The following is a 22,465-nucleotide window of genomic DNA, read 5'->3' as shown; positions in this document are numbered from 1 at the left end:
CCAGGCAAGAAGGGGAGCTGGCAGGACTCACTTTTATTGCTGGCTTTATTTGTTTTAGGCTGTCCAGCATGTCTTTGTCACTCCCATTGAGCACTGCCTGTTTACTGTATTCTTCCACGAGTGTTCGGTTCCTTAAACATGCCTTTAAATACACAACAAATGTGACAAGATGATAACAAAATTAAAAAAAGACAGAGGTCAGATGTCAGGCTTTCTTCTAGGGCACATAATATTTACTTTTCTTTCTCTGACTTCACAGTGGGAGAGGATTTATTTGACAATCTGGGGTGTGAAAGGAAATGCCTTTTTTCTAGCACACAACAAAATTTTAAAGTCTGTAAATGAACTGTGAAAATATTTCTGAATCTATCAAAATTACGAAAAGCACACATGAAGCACTTTTTTGTGATTTTTAAGTGTGGTTGAAACAAATATTTTAATATGATCAAAACAAATCAATAGATTAAGTCATTCCATTTCCACACGTTCTTGTTTGTGCGCTGTATAGTTTTATCAGTAAAACTGTATGTCTGTGCAATTGTCATTTCAATGAAAAAGCGTTGCCTGTAATGGCAGTGCACTACCACAACCATGCAAAGTCCACTCTATGCCACTGCACTCCACTCTATCCCACTCCACTCTACGGCACTCTACTTGGTGACAATCTACACCACTCTATGCCACTCCACTCTACAATACTCCAGTCCACGACGCTACTCCCTGCCCCTCTGTGCTATGGCCCTCTTCTCTATGCCACTCCACTCTACAACACCCTATTCCAGTCCACACCCTTCCAAGACACTCTATGGCACTACATACCTCTCTGCTCTATTCCCCTCCACAACACTCTACTTTACGCCACTCTATCCCACTCCACAAAACTCTCTGCCACCCCACTCTATGACACTTTACTCCACTGTACAATGCTCTACTCCAGGACACTCAACTCTATGCCACTCATCCCTATGAAACTCTACAACACTCCACAACATTCTAAGACCATCCACTCTATGACCCTCCTTGACACTTCACTTTACTTCACTCTATTCCACTCCACTCTATGCCACTTTACTCTACTACGCACCAAGACACTACTCCCCTCTACACCAGTTTTTGTCACCCAACTCTACGCCACTGCATTCTAGGACACACTACTCCACTCTATGCCCCTCGATTCTACTCCACTCCACAATACTCCACTCAACAACACTCTTCACAGCTCCATTCTATGACACTCTAGTCCACTCTAGAAAGTCTACAACAATCCACGCAACACTCTTGTATGCCACTTTTAGCCATGCAGGTTTACAACATGACTAAAACACATTAGTAAAAGCAAATAGCTCTTGCATATGCGAGACCTATTGACTTTGCCAATGCTTGTTAAAGTTCAACAGCTCTTAACTGTTCATTAGCCCTTTTTAGTGCAAGGAGCCTTTCAAGTCTTTGCTGAAAAGTAAACAAATCGTTTCAAAGCAAGAAGACTAAAAGATAAACAATTACACCGTAGAAAGCTACAAAATGTAAAGCCAATTTAAAACACTTTTCAGAGAAGGAAAATAAAATTAATTGTAAGGGCAAATGCCAAATGTTTTAGTGTACAAAATTATATTTGTTTTAGCTTATGCATGTAAATTGCAGTGAGCCGCTAGAGTTGCCAAATCTATAATAGACTGTGTCTAGTTCTGTGTTTACTTAATTTGACTTTATTGGATTAACTCACTTTATTATAATGATTTGAAAAACAAAAGCTCAGGACTGGAAAGGCGCACTGTAATCTTGCCAGAGTTATCTGGGAGCTAAATGTGACCTATGTTAGTAATAAAGGGAGAGTAGTACTGCGTGGCAACATATATAGGATTACAAGAAAAAACAAAAAGAATGGAACTGGCATGCTCTTGCATTGTACTGCCAACATACATATCTCTACTGCAAAAAACATATAAGGATTGCAAGGGCATGGAAACTGAAGTCCGCCACCCACCAGTAGAACTGATGTTTTTTAAGGCAAGACTAAGGACTGACTAGGTTTCAATCTCGGTTACTTTTTCTCACCTGAAATAGGACATCATCCCCAGCTAAATTTTAAGTGAACGTAGACCTGGGATCTCCATGAAACAATAAACACCTGCCTGTCTCTCCATGTCTCTAAGTGTGTCTGTCTGTGTGCTATTTGTCTGTTTTGTAGAGCAGAATGCATGTATGTGTGTGTGTGCTGACCTGGATGTTGCTGTGGTTGTAGATCTGATCGTCTGGTACACGTCTCTGATGGCCTGTGTACATCTGTATCTGTAGGTCTGTTAATATGAGTACCTGTATATCCATCGGTCTCGGTGCTGTGATGGCAGTATGTCTGTTGGTCTATCTGCATGTTAAGTCTGAAGGTGTGATACTCAGCCTGCATATGGGCATGTTTTTCTAATCTATATCCATACGTGCATGAATATTGTGTGTCTATTTACATGCACTGTTAGAAAACGCACACACGTTGTGGCTTTCTTAATGGCCACTTATAGAGGGCCTCATGCCACTTTGCAGCACTTAAAAGCACATAAATCATACAAAGGCGCAATACAAAAATAACACAGTTTTTCAAAGCTGTATTTAATGCTTTCCTAGTTTTAGAATTTTCTGAAATGTAAAAATGTAAATATAGCGTTCCAGGGCCAACGCGTTGCTGTGAAATACATTTTAAATGCCGGATTGTAAAAATAGGTGTATGAAAAAGAATACTGCTGATTGATATCATTAAGGGCGTTGGGTGATGTAATAGAAACAGCCTAGCATCTTGAAGCTTTATCTTATGTTGTCCAGAACGGTGCCCAATCAGGCGAAAGGACAGGGTGACCACTAATGTAAACGTGTCTAATATGGTCATTATTACAACACTAATAATATTGGTAGCTCGGAATTCATTGAACATAAGCAGCTTCAATTACAGAAAAGGACGGCGGTTGCCCAGGTGAGGTCAGGCACTGCTAGCTGTGGTGAGTTGCTGTAAGCCACCCACGGTGATGCACTGTACATCGAGGCCATCTGACAAGCAGTTTGCACCATGTTGTCATGCAACACCAATAAAAACAAGCATTTGCAATGCAATAGGTCTCGCATTTTTTGAGTTATTGGTGTTGTAAATGCATAAGTGGAGTTTTTTTTACATATAAATTGATCAACTCTGCTGCACACTGAGGTCATTTTTGCCATGAAAATCTAGTGGCTCTACATATAAATAAAGCATTTCTATTTACCTTCTTCCTTTATTTGCAGTTGAAACTGAAAATGTTGCAAATTTTTTTTTATTCTTTTGTATTATTACTATTTTGGGGGTCTCTCTTACTACATATAATATATGTTTAAAAAGCCATTAAAAAAATCAACATCGCATTTAAAAGTGAATAATTCATTTACGCAGAGCCGGCTTTATAGCGGTGCGAGTGGTGTGACCGCACCGGGTGGCGAGCCTCGATTTGGGGGCGCTAACCTCAAGGTGATGCTGTGTTTAGCAATAACTTAGAAAACGTGCGAGTTTAAAGCACTTGTTGAAAAGCTACGTGTGCGTTCAGCCTTCAGGAAACAATTAAACTGTCAAGATACCTCTTGCGATTAATGTTCCGGCTAATGAAAAAGATGGGAGTTTTGTACAAAGCAGCTATAACTCGCCATACAGTAACATAGAGAGTTAACGTGCCTGCTGCAAAGAACAGAACAGAACAATATTTTATGTAAATAACTGTGTGGATTTATAAAGCCATATTTTACAAGTGCTTTAAAACAAATAAATGTATGTGAAATTGGGCTAAAGAAAAACGAGGGGCTAATTTGCCCAGTGGTAGTAATGAATTCTAAGGAGTTAGTCATAGGGTGGAGAGCACCAAAAAAACACTGTCGCACAAGGCAACACCAGTTCTAGAGCAGCCCTGCATCTACATATGGAGTGGTGTGAAACAGTTAAATAGTCTGTCAATGTGTTAAAGTAGCAGACAGCTATTCACAAAGAAAGAGAGAATTTAAACAGCCAGACGTAAAGATTTATAACTTTGTTAGAACCAGCATCTGTGAATGTTTATTTCAGAAAGGCAGTGAATGATACGGTCGAATGCACGGATGCTATGCTCTACACTAGCATACGATGCTACTTCCCAAGCTATCAAGTTGTTAGGAAGAAAACGCATTCCAGCGCGCTACATAATAAAGAGATTATTTCAAAAGAAAGCATTTGCTTTATAAACTTCCACATTGCATTCAACATTAAATAATTTATATGCTTTGTTGTGTGATAAACAATTGCACCTTATTCTATGGCATGTGTTGTTTTGCTTAGGTTTGTAAACAGTTTTGCAATAGATAAATAAAGTTAAATCACCAAGCAGCCTACCTAACACCAATAACTCACACTGAACACCATATAAACATACCTATAAATACAATGTATCTTTCATCCTGCTACAAAGCCGATAAATGTTAATATTTACCCAAAAAGCAAGTTACTGAAACACACAAAAACATCAATATTTAAAAAGCAATAAAAACAAGCATTTGGAATGCAATGGTCTCATGTTTGCTCGAGTTAGAGCTCCTAGCATTGAAAATTACTGGCTGGACTTTTCTTGCCACACAGACTGAAAATAAAAAGAGAAAGAGAGCAAGGGCGAGCTGGCCCTGGAAAAGACCCCCTTTGCTGTTTGTTTATGTTTACAGAGGGAGCTGGTGGGGAGGAGGTACTGATCACACACACCCACAGTGTAAGACAAACAGGCAAATACAAAAAAAAAAAGGCCCTTAAAGAAGAGATAAACAGGACATAGCGTAATTCTACAGTACTTTGTGCTGCTCCCAAAGAGAAAAAGGCAGGACAAAGAGGCAGAAATGATCACTAGCTAGCAAGGATTTTTAAAGGACACTGGAACCAACACATTAAATCACTTGAACCCACAGTATAAGTATACAACACGTTGAACACTAATGCTCGACCTAATGATGGAGGTCAGTGATGTTCTCTGCGTGGTGGACATCTTGCAGGTGGATCATACTGTTAAGCAAAGTCTTCTCAATGTTGTTTCAGTAAGAAGTGTGCCACACTCTGCAGTTCATTGGATTTTAGTCAAAGATGTGTTCAATTTTGGATGCACGCACACCGTGCATACAGGAATTTGCAGTTGCTGTAAGACTTGGATTTCCTTAATGAAGGAAACAGTAAAAAACAGCAACATGACCAAACGCGCAAACACTCAATTAAGGTTTGTGTTTAGTCTTTCACTGTGAACTAGTTGCTTTTTCACCAGAAATGGAAGGGGCAATTCGACCTTCGTTTCTCTCGGGTCCTGGTAATCTTCCCTTAAATTGGCCTCATTGGAAAGGGGTTTATGTAGCTTTATTGGATGCTACTGCTGATAATGTTTTTACAGAAAAAAAAGAAAAACGTTCCTTACACCTTAATCATAACCTGGACCTAGAAGGTAGGTGAATTTGAAGTAGGCTACCAGTAGCTTTTTGAAGAACCACCTCAAGGATAGACACTTCCCCCCACCCCCCAGCGCCTTGAGACCCTTACGGGTGAGTAGACGCACTCAACAAACCCCGATTGATTGAATGACTGTAGAGGAGGTGGAAGTTCGTACTGGAGAGGAGGGTAAGACAAAATAATTTGCTGAGGAGTATGCAACTGTACTAAAGACACTGGATAAATGATTCAAACCCATACAAAATTTCTAGAAAAACAAAAATTGATCCATAGGGCACTGTGGAAGATTTTGTGGCAGGCGGGCAAACGCCCCTCAGGGAATGGAAAATGTGGGTGCATTATTAAAAAAAAAAAGAGCCCAGGCTTTTCTGGTGCCCTCTGAGCACTAACAATTGGGGGGTAGAGGGAAGAAATGTCCCCACACATGTTGAGGACCCAGGGGTCACAAGGTTATATCTGGATAAAAGGAAATTGTGCCGGGGGACACTATGGGCCTTCCTGTGCACCAAAAGTAAGGAGTTTGCTCCCGCTCCATTTATGTATGGATTGAACCCACACGGGTCAGTATATTAAATTTGCCTTTTTTCAGTTCCCTATGGGGGCCTCATCGGGCCCGAGAAGGTTGCGATCGGCCCTCCAGGGAATTGAAAATATGGCAGCCATTTCTTTGATGTATATGTTCCTGATGTTTGTAGGCCCTTCCCGTGCACATAATTTGGGGGGTGTCCGCAGAGGCACACAAAAATGTGGAAAGTTTCTATTCTCTAGAAGATCTGCAATCACCCTCCCAAAGAAGAGAAAATATATCAGCCATTTCGTTTGTACCCGCTGCTGCCTGGGGGCTTTTAGGTGCACTCTCCCCTGGCTGGAGTGTCAGGCAATTTCAACCACTGATTAGTCATTGTGCCATACACATTTTGTTTCTTCTCAATGCAACATACATCAAAGGGCAATAGGTGAGCCTACTTCATCTACTTATCACTTAATCAGCCATTCAGGTTTGCTATGGCGGCAGAATTGAGGAAGCCATGTTAGATGGGCTGACACATTATCCTATTCCGTGGTAAGAGGATGCAAAATGTGTGCAACTGAATAACTGATCAGTGGCTAAAGTGGACACAGCCATTGCCACATGATGTATGCCACGCAGGGGAGAACTGCCATGTAACCAGTACCATAAAGGATAATGGCTGAAGTGCGCTCACCTAATTCCCCAATGAAATATGCTGTCCTGGGTGGAAGTAAAATGTGAATAACATAATAAATGATCAGTGCCTCACATGGGCTGACACACTGCCCTCTGCTGTGGTGGGTGGAAGCAGGGACACACACGGTGTAAATGGCTAACTAATTGCGAGTCACCTGCATTCTGCTCTTTCACAAGGAGCACATCTCACAAAGAAGTTTCTCCTGCCATCGGGGACAAATGTGGCATAATGTATTTTTGCCTTATTGAGTGTGTTGCAACATGAACTCATTTTTTTCTGATCTTCTCTCCTAGTTTCTTTGGAGAAGTTTTTGCAGCTTTCGATATTTGAAGAAGTTTTTGAGTCAGATAAGTGTGAGTTTTGAAACACTTGATGTTGTGATCACACTTTACTAGACTCTCAGAGCAAAATGTTACATTTGTTCAGTTCCTAGCACTCCCCAATACACAAAAGCATTCACTTCAGGGAATACCCTGCATTCTACCTAGGTCACAGATTTTTAGTCAGAAAACAGAGACTAAATCTCGTTGGATCGCTGCTTCTGAGGCTCTAACTCAAATAATGGAGGAGAGATCTGAGGCAGGGTCTGATACGGAGATAACATCAAAGGAAGAAGGTCATGGAGCAGAATCCGAGAGTGATTTTTCAATCAGAGTTTCTTCCAATGATGATTTATTTTCCGGTGATTCAGAGGACCATGACCGATGTCTCTCTGCAAGCAGGAACTGTGAAGCAATGCAATAATGACATGGTGGGCCAAAGAAGAGTGCGGCCAGGCACTGCTCACTTGGCAGGGTCTTAATTTAGTTCAGCCAGTAATTCCACCATTTATTGGAGATGCTGGATGTAAGGTCGCTACAGCACTTATTTTGCTATTGACTACTTTCATCTTTTTGTGAGGAAATTGTGCAGCAAACACATTTGTATGCTGAACAGTGTCTGAGGGAGCACGGAGGCACTACTGCACCTCACACTAGGGCACACCTACAGGATCCTACCTCATTTAGGATGCTGACAAAAATATTGGGCACAACATTAAAAACCAGAATCATGCACAAACCAACTGCAGAGTCCTACTGGTCTAATTGTAAGGATGAAGCAATACCTACTTTTGCACCGGTCATGAGCAGAGACAGGTTTTTGATTTTGCAGCCTATGCTCCATTTCTATGACAACTCTGAAGCATTTCCAGGGACCATCCAGGGCATGACCGGTTGTTCAAAATTCTGCACGCCATGAAACATTTGTCTACCATATTTCCAGAGATTTATATTCCTGTAAAGAATATAGCAGATTTCAAGTCCTTGAACTTGTACAAAGGTCAGCTGCTCTGCAGGCAGTACATATCTACTAAAAGAGTTCATCAAGGCTTTAAGATGCATGTGGAAGAGCTCTACTGGTTAAGAATACAGTCCAAGAGTTTACACAGGGAATGTCTGCAATAAATCCTGCAGGTTGTCCTTCCACATTAGGAGTTAGTGAGAAGATGATATGGGAGCTGGCCCAAGCTAGCCTTCAAAAGGTCATAACCTTTATGCTGATAACTTCTATACAGAATTCCAGCTCTTTAGTAAACTGTACAAAGCTGGCACTGTGGCTTTGCAGTACCATTAGAAATCTCCCCAAACAATTCCCTCAGGAGCTTGTTTGCAGTAAACTCCAATATGGCCAGAGCATTGCAACGAACTGCTCGCTGTCAAGTTCTCTGACAGGTAGGAAGTGTATGTGCTCACTACACTTCACAATGAGACCACTTCTCCTGTAATGGTTTGGAGACAGTTGGCAGAAGTCCATAAGCCCACCTGCATACTTGAGTACTTGGGCAGAGTGGATAAAAATGACTAATTTCTTCAACCATATAAGACATGCTGCAAAACTAGCACATGGTATAAGAAGTTGGCTACTCACCTGATTCGGCTGGCAACATACAATTAGTATGTGGTCTATCATCAGACTACCACAGCAAGGCTGATGTCCTTCCTTGATATTCAGTTGGCTGAATGCAATAGCCTTTACTCAGTTGGCTCAAAGCAATATTTGGTTATTTATTTATTTAGCAGAATCAGCATTTGGCCGCCTGCATTCCAGCAACAAAGCAAAAGAGTCCCAGATGCAGAGTTAGTGCTCAGTAAGAACTTATGTGGGAGAATAGATATTACTATTCCCAGTGCTCATCTCAGCCTGATCTCTGTTTTCCAACTTGCTTCACTTTGTACCAAGCGTAAGTGAAGTTCTGGGAAACTGACTGAGGTGGAACACATACCTTAGGAGTTACTACCACTCAGAACTCACGACATACATGAAGCAGAACCAACTAGTCGACACCTGGTAATCAGGCTTCTGCAGCAACCACATCACCGAGGCCACCCTGATGGTAGCCACAGACAACATCAGAACCCTCCTTGACCAAAAAGAAACAGCAGCCCTGATTTCCCTTGACCTCTTGGCAGCCTTCAACACTGCATCCCACCACATGCTGATTCAAAGACTCCACCACATCAGCATACACTGAAGAAAAAGTGGAGGACCCTCCTTCTCCTACATCACAGCAAAGACGTGGAACAGCCTCCCCACACAGCTCCAGACCATCATCTCACTTCCGGAATTCCAAAGGGCCCTCAAAACCTGGCTGTTAATTGAGGTTTCTGTGACCTGCAAGCGCTTGGGTACACTATCCAGTAATTAGCAGCGCTATATAAATCCTGATTGATTGCATGATTGAATGACTATCCGCCCCAAGTGCTTGTTTGTGGATAAATAACCTCCCATGGATCATTACCTGAGCAATGGTGTAGATTTTGAAATTTGTCCATCTAATTTTTAAAGAAGGATTCCAATATAAGATGTTTTCTTCAGAATTAGATTTGTGCCACGGTGTCTTTACTGGCGTCAGAAAAGAGGCATACATTGGCCTTGCTTTTAGCTGCTTGCCACATTCATTGGCCTTCAGAATATAGTGGAAATTAACTCCACTGTGTAACTAGTGTATTTCAATCAATGCAGTGCACATAACAGTGAACAGGACATGCATCATGTTGTGACTGAGTACACTGTCCACCAAAACCTAAGGCCCGTAGTCTTTCCAGAAGTGTTCTATAGGGACTTTAGTAGTCTGACCCAGAATGTCTAGCCCCATTTTCGAATGTGGATTTAGGATTCTGGATTTGGAAGACATGAATAGGTAGGCAAAGCTTCCCCTGTGCTTGTTTTCATAGGAAACTTGTGTAAGTAGAAAGTAGATTCATGTTTGAAGTGAAACTGTGATCAAGGCACTAACCAAGCAGTGGGCAGTGGAATGTGTGGTTGTTGTCTGGGAGAATGTGTGGCTGTTGTCTGGCAAAATGGGTAGTTGTCTGACAGATTGTGTGGCTGTTGGCTGATAGAGTTTGTGACTGTTATCGGACAGAATTTGAGGCTGTTGACTGACAGAATGTGTTGCTGCTGGCAGACAGAACGTGTGTATTGGTTTGCTAGAGGTGTGCTTGTATAATACGTTGGCTGATTAATGGTGGAGTGGCAGTGTGGCTTGTGTTTCAATCTAGTTGGTGTATGAACGTGATGGGCTCTTGCATGGCAGTGGTTTGCTGATGTGAGTGTTCAGTGTGTTGGACTCATGGTTCAAGGTGTGAATAGCTGCGAGTGGTGTACATGAAAGGCGTGTGAATGGATCCTAAAGTGGTTGGTGCCTTTAGGTGGCTTTATGGTTCACTCCCACTAAGTGATGGGGTCAATATTGTGATACGGTTATTAGTATTTACTATTTCACCCTATTACTACTGGGAGTGCCAAAACCAATCTGCATGATTTTATACTACAGCTGTGGAAAGACTATGGAAGGAACAATAACTCCCCCTCATTGCTTTGGTTTTTGGGAACAAGTACAACATACCATATACATGGACTCAGTACATGAATTTTGGCATCCAGGAGGCACATCCTTATCCAGAACCTGTCACCCTCCCCAACCAACATCCTGTAATACAATACACAAGGCATGACTACAATTTGTTGACCCAGACATCTGCCGCCCCATACATTGTGCACAAGGCGCACCTGCTACCATTTCCTTGTTAGCCCTTCAGAGGTCAGGAGGTGCTTCTGGTATGACTGTGGCCAAGGGTTTGGGTCAAGCCAGCACAATGAGACCTGCAGCTAACTGATTAACTGATTCCCCGAATACCGCAAGGACGGCACTGGAGACGTCACCCCCTCCCTGGGCTCCAGATTTGTTGAAACAGCACTCCATCAAGTACACCCATTTTACTTTTCATATATACAATACATTTCGGCTAACAGAGCATTTGATATATGCAGCGAGAACCTGGACACGTGAAAGCCAAAGACACAATCAAAATGTGGCAGGGGATAGCTGATTTGTGGACTTCTATTTCATCACAATGCAGTGTTCTTTAAAGAGGCGAGTATTCAGCCAATTCCTAAACTGGAGCTGGGTTGAGACTGTCTGGATGGACATGAGGATATTGTTTCAGGTTCTTGGTGCATAGATACGAAAGGCCTTCTTCATCTTCTGTCTGACAGGTGTCCTGCAGGTGTGCAGAGAGCTACCAGAGATGGTGAACCTGTCATCCAAACAGGCAGGGCTGACAATCACAATGGATTTGTAGATGATGCAGCTGGATTTGAAGATGATGTGGACTAGGAAATGGAGCCTGTAGAGTTCCATGAGAGTGAAGTGATGTGGTCATATTTCTTAAGACCCTTAAAAAGCATGCTGCTGCGTGTAGGATGCCCTTCGTGGGAGCCACCATGGATTGAAATTCCAAGGTGGTGTCACAGATACCCAAGGCTTGGCACAGACGATTTGGGATCAAGAAAGAAATGAAATTAAATAAAACAGTTGAAAATTGCTTGACTTCAATTAAAGGCATCATTTAAGTCACTGTATAATACCACAAACTACCCGAATGCAACTATATCTAGGCTAAAATGGTGTAATGGCACTGCTCCCCACCAACTCCTTTGCAGCTTTTAAAAGGTCTGTTACTAATTATTGCTCTGCAACATGGCTAAAGAGAAAATGTAAAAAATGAAAGACAGAAAAGGAGTTATGATGATCTGGCTACAAAATGACAGAGGCGTTTTTTTTTAAAGCGCAAAGACTTTTTTCAAAAGTGTGTGAGGGAAGCAAAACAGAGGGTGTAGCTGGAAGGAACTAACATGAAAGACATGTAAAGAAGGAGCAACACAGCGGGTGTGGGAATGGAGCAACACACAGGGTATGGGAGGAGGAAGCAACACAAAGGGTATGGGAGGAGAAAGCAACATGGAGGGCGAGGAGGAAGTACACAACTCAGTTGGGAGACAGCAACATGAAGAGTGGGGGGGGGAAGAAAGAGCAACATGGAGCCGAAGGGGACAGAAGCACACGGGTGAGAAAGCAACACAGAGGGGGAAACCACACTGGCAAGAGGGCAACATTGAAAGCAGGGAAGAAGGAAACGAAGTACATGAAGCGACCTAAAAATGGATAACGGATAATAAGCTGATATTTTTCTATGTTTTCTAAAGGGGGACAAAGGCTGATTTGCATATGGATGGTCCACGTCTGTAGCACACTAGGCAAACAACGTGGCCTGGAAGGGTTACTATAATAATTACAAGTGGTGAAATTAATTCAAGAATTATATCCTTCACTTTTTTTTCTTCTTAGAGAAACTCCCTAAGTGCAATGGGAATTTTCAGGTTCAGTTCACTCGGCCATAGGATGTAATCTGCACCTCACTGAGGAGGCCTGCACTGAAACCAGTCTGGGGTTGCTTACGTTTATGTTGAGTGAGCATGGCATAGCTAGACTGTTCTTATCTGAGCCAAACCAGACTGATTTACATAATGTTGGCCTGTGACCCTATCAACAGTGACTTAAAACAGGGATTAAAATTCCACCCAGTAATGACACTGGGTAGATTAATCCAAGCACTCCTCCCATAACTTGTTGTTTTTCTCAGCGAAAGAGCAAATGTCTCAGAGTTTCTACAAATAAAACAATACAGAACAGTGACTATTAAGCTGTAGTTCACAGACCACTGGGGGTTCACGACACCTACATGTGGAGGAGGGGACAGCACCCATCTAGAAAAGTGATTCTTAACCTGTGTCCACGGGGCCCCGGGGGGTCTGTGAAACCTACCTAGGTCCACAATAGTCTAGAAAATTAAATATTATTAGTAGATTTATACAAAACATAGGATATTTGATAAGTTTAAAACTCTCTGTAAAGAGGAAAGAATTTTAAACTAGAGGCTAAAAATTAAGTTGGGATACTTAGTTTGATTTGTGGGAACAGAAAAAGTACAGCAAACAGTAGTATGGATGATTAGTGCCCTTAATTGAAGCACTAGCATGCTCTGACAAAAAGAGTAGCCGCATAAGGAGTAAAAAACACAAAGCAATATGGTGGAACCTAGCATATTTGTTTGTCTTTTAGAAATAACCTCAAATTCTGAAAAGCTTCAACCTTCCCATTAAAATTAAAATTTGTTTCAGAATTTAAAAAATATTTCGGAATTTGTGTATTTTAGATGATCACCTGTTTCTATAGTTTTGTGTATTTTTTTTAGATTCACATTGATGTGACTATAGTCACTGCTACAAGCTGTCATCCAACTTGTTTTATGCCTGGCTACACTCACGAAGCTTCTTTTCATTTTTCTCAAATCATAACTGCAGAATTTGTTTACCTGTCTTTAGGATAATATATAGTTTCCTCATCAAATGGAAAAATGTCACTGTGAAGTCTGTTTTCAAAAAGCCCGCATTTGACCCCCAAGAACTGTAACACTGTAGGCCAATTTCTCCTTTACCAGACATTAGCAAACTTTTTGAAAAACTGTTTTCAAACAGCTGCAGCAATTTCTCAAATACAATCTCTTGGATATCTTTTAAGCCAGAATATGGACAGAACACAGTACAGAACTGATGATCCTATTGGCTCTGGATGCTCTTTGACAGCTGGTCGACAATGGGGGACATTTGGCACTGCTGCTTTTAGACTTGTCGACAGCCTTCAATATTGCTTAATTTCTTAAAGGGAAACTATTGAAAAATTCTTGCAATTTTTTTTCCAATTGGACCCATGGAACGTACATACTATCATCCGCTGATTACTAAATCACTGAATTTCTACATTTACTAAGATTTTCCACTTTAAAATCAGAAATGGACCCCAGACTAAGCACTCAATATCTGTTTTGCACCGCATTTGAAAGGGAAACCAGACAAGTGAATCTGGAGGTAGTAGTTGGTTGTTTGGGAAGATTTTGACCTCAAAAACCCAGGAAGTGAAATTTGGATGCATTGGAAGACTCATTGGAAATTACTCTTGCACAACAAAAGGAGGGCTTTACTGCCCTGGAGATATCACCATTGGATTTTTTTTTAATATGTGGAAGACAAAAGTCACTGCTGATACGAATAGCAGACGAAAGAAAGAAAGAAAAAAAGAAAGAAAGAAAAAGGTCAAAATATATATTTTATAGGGGAACAGTATCCAGCACACAACCGGTTTGAAGAAAATAAACCCTTTCTACAACTCTACTCCTGTGGCCTGTGTTGAAGGGTTGTCATACTAATGGAATTGCATTGCTAACAAAGGATCCCTATTTAGCAGCCTTAGAACACTAAAATATAATTCTAAACCTATGCCTTCCAATTTGCATGCAGCACTTTGATACCAGCTCAATGTTGCTATATTTGAAGGATTGTAACTTATGGACTTTAAACAAAAGGATCTATGAGACAAAAGTAGTAGCCTAACTATCTATCTACTTACTAATCTGTGATATGCAAGTCACAATTTGTGCTTTGGAGTGGGAACATTAAACCTCCATGTTACTTTGAGAGTTAAAGCTATGACTAGACAAATGACAGATCCCTCCATCAAGTGTATTCACCATCAGAATTATCATGCTGTTGTAATTAGTACCTAAAATACTGAAGCACACACAAAGAGATCTGCAAGATCTCTGCAGGCTGCTCTTACCTCTCCTCAGCAAGTCGTGCAGATGGCACCCGCTTGTCTTGGGGCCCGGTGCAATGGCACAGTTTCACCACCCTAAAGCTGGCACTGAATGTAGCCGGTGGTATATTTTGGAGCAGACTGACACAAAACGTATCATTTTTATAGACGGCACATTTTCCAATGAAATGGCCACAAAATTCGAGGACATACAGCTTTACTGATAAAACAACAGCACACAAATGATGTGTGAAAATCCTGTTTCAGCAAATATTTATTATTTGTAAATCACCAAGTAAAGGGTCTTGATTTACTTTGATTCTATTAAAAAATATTTTCATCACACTTCAGAAATACAACAATTCTCTTCATTTGTGTTTTACTAACTATTGGTGATATATTTGGAAATATGTGTGCAGTCCATTTACAGGTATTTAAATGTTGTTGTGTGTTACAAAACAACTGACACCCACCCTAAAGCCCTGCTTTTCACACTCCCTGTGCCCACCCACCAAGACTGTTAGTCCAACTTTCAAAATGTTCTAATTTTGCAGTTAGAGAGAGAATAGTTAACATAATCTTCATGTTAAACAAATAAGCATCAATTTGTAAGAAGACATAGCCGCTGAAGAAAACATCTGATCTCCGTCTTTAAACATGAATATGTCAAGATAAAAGCAACATTTAAAGGCATCTTCATTAGTAATTCACATTTTGAACACCAGCATGGTTATTTTAGGGGTGTTGCAGTATTTCCGGCACCCATGCTTGCAGCGCTTACGAGAAGTGAACTGGGATGCGGAGTCAAACAGATTCCATATTTTCTACCTGAAAGTCATCAGGTCACTAAGTGAGTAAAAGATGTCCACACTGCGTTTTTATCCATTCAACATCTAGTAGTCAGTTTCTATATGTTTGTGGACGACACAAGTTGTATTTAGGCTAGTCTGAATGCCTTATTTATACATGCTAGTTGATGTTTTCTAATTTCTGGAAAATAAATCCTACCAAACCCGAGGTGCTGCTAATGACCAAAGCATTTTCTTTGTGGCTCATGGCCTGCGGAACTAAATGTATGTAACCTTCCCCATCCACAACTAAGGAGGACACCTGAAATCTAGGCATCCATTGAGGCACCAGTCACTCAAAAAACAAGTGACAAAAGTGTCTAGTATGTGCTTGGCCAATTCAAGATCTTGAAGAAACTTTTACCTTACATCCTTGGCAACTGCCACATTACAGAAGTTAACATTTTGATTCAATCTAGGTTGGATTACACAAAGGCCATATACTTAGCCATCCCTGAAAACCTCTTCTATCGATTTCAGCCCATGCCAAATGCAGCTGTCCTGCACATGTGGCCAGCAGGGGAATTGAGTAAACACAAGCCTGCTCCATCCCTGTCATTTCAGCTTCTCGTAGCTGTCCATCACCAGGAAAGAAACCTGTATCAACCCCCTCTCAGTTCCTTGAGTAGAGGACCTTGCCCAGAGGGCATCCGGAGTCAATCAATGGCAGAACAAACTAGTTTGGACAGGGTGACAAAACCTCAGACAGCCGCCTTCTTGTTCTGGCTCTGCAGGGAACAGAGCCTGGGGCTTGGAGGTCCCCCAAGGCTTCCCACAGTCATCTTGCGCCCACCAATCTGCCTGCACCGACTCCCAGGTGATTCCAGAGACAGTGCGGTGTCAGCCCAATGTGGTGTGTTGTCACTGGAGGTGCAGTAAACAGGTTCATGTGTTACAGCAACCTGAGCACACTGTCTACTGACCAGTGGAGACTACAGAAGTGAGGGACATAAAGTAGATCTTCATGACGTGCTGGTGTGAGATCATCCCCCAGTGCCTTTTGGTGCCTCAACCTCACCAGGACATAGCTTCATGGAAATGCAGGTAGGTGCACACAGCTGGGTCCTGAAACACAATTACCAGATTTATTTGAAGAGCAATCACCAAGCTGCAGTGACACCAGGGAAAGATAATAGACCCCTTAGTGTGCTGTGAGATATTTTAGGGTGCTGTTGTTCTGGCAGGGTCCACAGGGGTGAAGTGCCTCTATCAAACTGATCGGGGGGGGAGGCAACATTAATTAATGATAAAATCCAGAACAGAGGCCTTGCCGACTGGGGAAGACACCTTCCCTGCAGGGAGCGCATTAAAGTGTAGAAGTAGAGAACCGGTGGACTGGTGGCTATGTGTCCCACTGGGGACTGCACCCACCTCAAGATTCCTCGACTCTACCTGGTGGGGGAGAACACGGGGAGGAGTTCCTTGATGAAGGATTCAAGGTAATCAAAACAGCCCCTCAAAAGAGCAAGCATCCTTGTAAAACAAGTAACAAAACAAGTCAATTCACAGAGCCCCTATGTTGCCTTTGCCACAAACAAAGATGTAGAGATAGTTCTGGGGCAACAAGGTAGGACCCCCATCTCCTTGGCTGTAGATATTCGTCTCCTGGTCTCAGACATGCACTGACCTCCCAAGATGGCCACCAACAGAACGGGGAGAAAGGGCTCTATAAAGAAAATGCTGATATTTGTATCCAATAAATCTGATAAGGCAGACAAATCACCCCACCGCAACCTGACAACCTTAAGAAAGAGAATCATTGACTTCACCTGGAATAGCCACCTCCAAAGATTTCCTGCAGAGATTACTCAAATAAATTAAGGAAGATGTGAGGACAATTTTCCCCCCACCTCAAACCTGAAAGAATTTGAAAAATATACAAAAAGACATCACAAACCTAGGTACTAAGGATAATGATCTTCAGCATAAAGTCAATGAGCAGGTGACACAGTTACATGATGCTGCCATGGACACTGGAACAACAATACGCTGAACTTATTCTCAACCAGAAGGACCTTGAAAGCTAATCAGGTTGGCACAACATTAGAATCTGAGGCCTGCCAAGCAGAACAGAAGGAAATTATATCAAAACGTATTTAAATTAAAAAGGCTACTTTATCTTGTAAGTAACCACCCCAATGATGCAACAATTAGTTTGGATCGCACACATAGAGTAAACCCAGGGAGGCTGTGCAAAGAGATGCCACTAGACATCCTCACAAGAGTCCATTTCTTTAACAAAAAAGAAGACTAACAGCCTCCATAGGGTCAATGGCCCACGTCATGATTAAGAGACACAAACTGTCCTTCCACAATAATTTAGCAAGAAAGACAAAACATATAGCAGATAATGGACTTTATTGACATAAATACCACCTCCTACCAGCGGGAGATCCCTTCTGGCTTATCTTTGTATGGAACGGTCAAAAATATCATGTTAAAACAGCCCAATATGCCAGCAAGATGGCACAAAGTGAAGAGGCACTAGATGAACAAGTTACTTCCTTGTGGCGAAATTGAACTGGGAAAGAAATCAGCTATCAGAGAACAATGGCCAGAGATTCTTCCCAGGGTAAAAATGAAGAGGAGTAAGGGGGTCCCAAGGGGGATCTAGAATCATCACGGGGATCTAGAATCATCACTCGGACAGTTGAAGAACACAAGTTTCCTAGCCACAGCTATGGAGCTAAAATGTAACATGTGGGTGGGGGGGGGGGACTGCAGGGGGGGAGTTGATTGGAAGAGACCTGGATCGGAGAACTGGATTGCAGATGACCACAATGGAAACCCTGATCTGTTTGTTTTAAATGTTTGCTGGTTCAGTTGACATCTTGAGGGTGTGGGGTAAGTGATGGTTTGGGTATCCCAGGCCACAAAAAGACATCATGAGTGTTCAATTTCAGTGGTTCAAGAGACTAAGATGCTGCTACAGGGCCAAGTGGAAGCCCGCTACCACCACAGAGGGATAACTTTTCATCCCCCAATGGCTAAGGTCTTAGCCTCAGTGTGAAAGTCTCAGCTCCTCACCTAAGAGATAAACTGTCCTAAATTACTAAAGCACACAGGGTCCAACCTTTGCCTTCATCAAGAGACACAGTTGCTATCAAAAGATAGACACAAATATAAGTCTTGGTTCTTCAATAGACTGGTCTTTGCATTGACAACCATGAAATGAGTAGGGCTGGCAAACCTTTGCAGTAAAACCTTCCAGAGAGAAGTGCTTGAAGTTGCATCTGAACAACTCACTGCAGTAAACAGGAAATACATCTAAAATGACGGACAATCCTGCACTCTGTCACCCTATTTCGCAGGGCCTTACATCACAGACTGTGAGGCACATCGGAGAGGGGACCGGTGCTAGTTATTGTGCCAAGCCACTCATGGAAGCAAATCATGCTGGACAGAAAAACACACCCATAATGTGGGTGAATTGGGTCCCTGACAACACTAATGTCATTGCACCTTCTGCACTACTGAAAGTGGAGAGAGGCCCTATCACATAGACCTCGCAGTGGTTTGGTGCAGCAAAGCCCATGGATGGACGAATCCTCCCCTTAGCACCTAACCATGGCTGTGAGGGCCATGGAAGAGAGGCTAGTACCACAAGTCCGCTGGCTGCACAGTAAAAATGCAACCATAATTTATGTAAATTGGGCACCTAACACCTTTGGGTCCCAGTGCCACTGGCCCACTAATGGCTATGGCCCAGACATGGATCCAAGCACAGAGACATGGTACAGCCCTGTGAGACAATTACAAATCAGACAACGGCTTTACACTGCTACACCATAGCTACAAGGCCTAGGTTTTGGAGTCCCCACTCTCATAGGCCCTGCAACCATGCTCTAATGCTGCGAGGCCTAGGGTATGGGAACCCAGAGTAAAGGAAGCCCTCTTCCCAGGGCTTTACAGCACTGATCTAGCACTGCACACAGAGGTGTGGGGGAGCTGTCTCTTCTGTGCCTCAACACCAAGATCCAGAGCTGTGAGGCCCAAGGGAAGGAGGCTTTCATTTGTAGGCCTCACATCTATTGCCTTGTGCTATTGGTCTCAGGGCAGGGGATCCCACTTCCCTATGTCCCTCAACCATGGTCTAGCGATGTGAGGCCCAGAGGACGTGGTCCTATCTCCTTAACTGCACAGCCATGGGCTAGTGGGGTATTAGTCGCATAGTGCATTCTTGGAGTTTAATTCTGAATCCCACATCTCTAAACAGGGCCATATTAAAAGAAAACTCAGCCTGATGGTGAGCTTATCCAATGGGATTTCTATTTATATTGTATTCGTACTGCACTTGCGTTATAATCCATTTACTACCTCCTGAAGTAAGCCTTGACTGCTTGTTATTGCAAATTTTGAGAGAATGGTTTTAAAAATTAGCACCTCTGGTTTACGAATAGAATGAAACAGTCTTAAGCTTTGATACACCAGCAGTAAATAGCAGCATCTACCATGCATATTGCCCAGCAACTACCCACTGCTACAGGACCTGGTCCAGGGGGTATGTCTTAGCCGTGGTACCGGGATGCTTGACATAATCTCAGCTTTACTAATTCACCTAAATAAAATTAAACACTGGATTCTAAAACTGAGCAGGGCCCACAACACAGTGACATTTCCCTGAGAAAGACAGCCATTAGACTCACTGCCACCCTAGTTATAGTTTCGTGGACTAGTTAAAAACGAGTTACCAAAAAATACTGTTTTTAATCCCAGCCTCCCATTTGGCCAAATTGTGTGATCTTGGACAATCACCTTTTTGGACTTATTCCTCCTCTCACTTTTTGGCAAGATTGGGAGTATATAGATTCAATGTAAAAGATGCTAAAAATGGACTGGATATTTCCTAGGAAGGGGAGAAGTGCCCAGTCACATAGAAGATTGACCGAAATGCTATCCAGTGATAAAAATAGAGCTTTTCCAGCAAGCAGTGTGTTGCTTTCTTCCATCTATTAATTTAACACAGAGTTTGATCCTGGGCAAATAAAACACTGCCTGTGTATAAGTCCACCAATTTTGCAATTTGTTAGCACTTTGAAATAGACTTAAGGAATAAATAAACACTCCCAGGACAGGTGACCAGCATTATTGTAATTCACACATTTAAGGCTGTTTGCATCTGATTAGTTGAAACTGCTCTTAAAATTGAATTGTGCAGGACCCCACCTTTGCTGCATCTTCTCCATTAAATAAACGGACAAGTACATCTTTTCCAGCTCATCGGTGGCTAAAAAAGTGACAGTTGTTTGTCCTTTGAGTGTTAACGTAGACATGATACCAAATGCAGGGCAATAGGCGTTCCTTAGTGCCTTTCTATAGGAAGATTGGCCAAAAGCTCTAACTGAAGGACAAACTGAATTTGTTCTGCTGCAATTGGGTCCAAGGGAGGCAGTCACTCCTCTGGGCTTCGCAGAGCTACACCAAAGCTACAAGTTGCAGTGTACTGGCCCACGTCCCCATTCACATGTGCAACTAGACATATCCCAATTTCAATTGGTTGAGGTGGGGGGCCAAGACAAGCAGTGTGCTGTGCCGCACTGGTGCAGGGCCTGGGCAGCAACCCACATTTCCCATTCCCACCACTGGCTCTTGCCATATACAGATCCTCTGTACGCCATGCCCCCACAACCAAATTCGTAAGTGTCTTTAGTCTGCTCCCTGACTCTACAGCCAACAATCCACTTGCCTATCAACGGCCAAACATTCAACTACTCGTGCCGTCCCGTCCCTAACCCTTCAATACAAACAATAACACTTGCTAGAGTCGCGTCAGTTCCCTACCAGTGCTGCCTGCTGCTTGACCCTCAAGACTCTGTGCAGAAAACAGGTCTGGTGACAGAGAATATTGATGCATCCACTTGACAGCAGGCCGTTCATGCTTCTGATGTAGATAAAACGTTTACGACGGAGTTGGGTGACAATTAACGTCCGTTATCCATCAAAATCACACAGAGACCTCCTAGGCTGTTAAGCTGTCCTCTAAAAACATTTCCGTTATATTTGCTATTCGCTCAAACACAATTTTGCAACCGCTGCGAATACCCTTAATTAAAGCCAACTAGTGCTATCATCACCTCCGCACCTGCCCCCGTACCCAGTCTCCACTGCTGTCAATCGCCTCCATTGGTGTGTACTGCCTCCACCGTTATCACCCCTAAAGGGGCTGTCCGTCCCCTTGCTTTGCTGTAAACCCATTCCTGCTGTCATCCACTTTTCCCGGCTGTCAATCTCACTCTGCTAGCATCTCTCATTTCCCTTACCAGATGAAATCCTACAAGCTCCGGTCTCTCTTCTCCAGATCCTGCATCTACTTCCTGATTACTGCCGTACACGTGTCTCTCAAACTCAGAGTTGCCAGGCCCACTGCCTCGCCTATTGGTTGGCTTCTGTAGCTCCCGCCTCCGTCTTAAAAACAAACTGCAATGTAGGCCCGCCTTCTTTCTTCCATTGTACAGTTTGTTTGACCATCAAAAAAAGCGGTCTGCGCTCCGCGTTGTATTTACGGTTGTGCTTCGCTTCCTTTGTCAAAGTGAATGGGGCGGGCGGACTTTGGAAACAGTGCTGAAAGATGTGTTAGCTGTAAAGGCAGCTTTGTTTGAGCTTTGCTATCCAGGGGCGTAGCATGGTCAGTGTGACTGTGGGGGTTGTAAGCTTCAGATTTCCCCACAATCACGCTGGCACAGGATGGTAAAATACAGTATACGACAAGCAAGGCGCACGAGAGAAGTTTAAGAGGCACTGGAAAGAGAAAGGAAGGCGGATTGGTAGGGGTATTAAGGGCCAGATGTAGGAAAGGATTTGCGAGTCGCAAACGGCAAAAATTGCCGTTTGCGAGTCGCAAATCGCATTTTCCTATGCAGAAATGCATTTTGCGAGTCGGGACCGACTCGCAAAATGCATTTCCGAATCACAAATAGGAAGGGGTGTTCCCTTCCTATTTGCGATTCGCAGTGGTATGCAATACCATTTGCGA

At 42.7% G+C, this 22,465-nt stretch overlaps 1 protein-coding gene across 2 annotated transcripts in view; it reads right to left on the bottom strand.

Moving 5' to 3' along the window:
- The window catches only part of SLC39A11 (solute carrier family 39 member 11), a 1,676,832-nt gene extending 1,654,989 nt beyond the window's left edge, over positions 1–21,843 (bottom strand). For both annotated transcript variants that reach the window (XM_069199826.1, XM_069199827.1), the window contains exon 1: positions 21,753–21,843. The gene's annotated coding sequence lies outside the window, so the exon portion shown is untranslated. The remainder of the gene's footprint in view (positions 1–21,752) is intronic.
- Between the last annotated feature and the right edge of the window lie 622 nt (positions 21,844–22,465).

Source organism: Pleurodeles waltl, chromosome 7, assembly GCF_031143425.1.
Source record: "Pleurodeles waltl isolate 20211129_DDA chromosome 7, aPleWal1.hap1.20221129, whole genome shotgun sequence".
Lineage (NCBI taxonomy): Eukaryota > Metazoa > Chordata > Amphibia > Caudata > Salamandridae > Pleurodeles > Pleurodeles waltl.
Note: the sequence above shows the minus strand (reverse complement) of the source record. Positions and strands in the feature narration are given on the sequence as shown.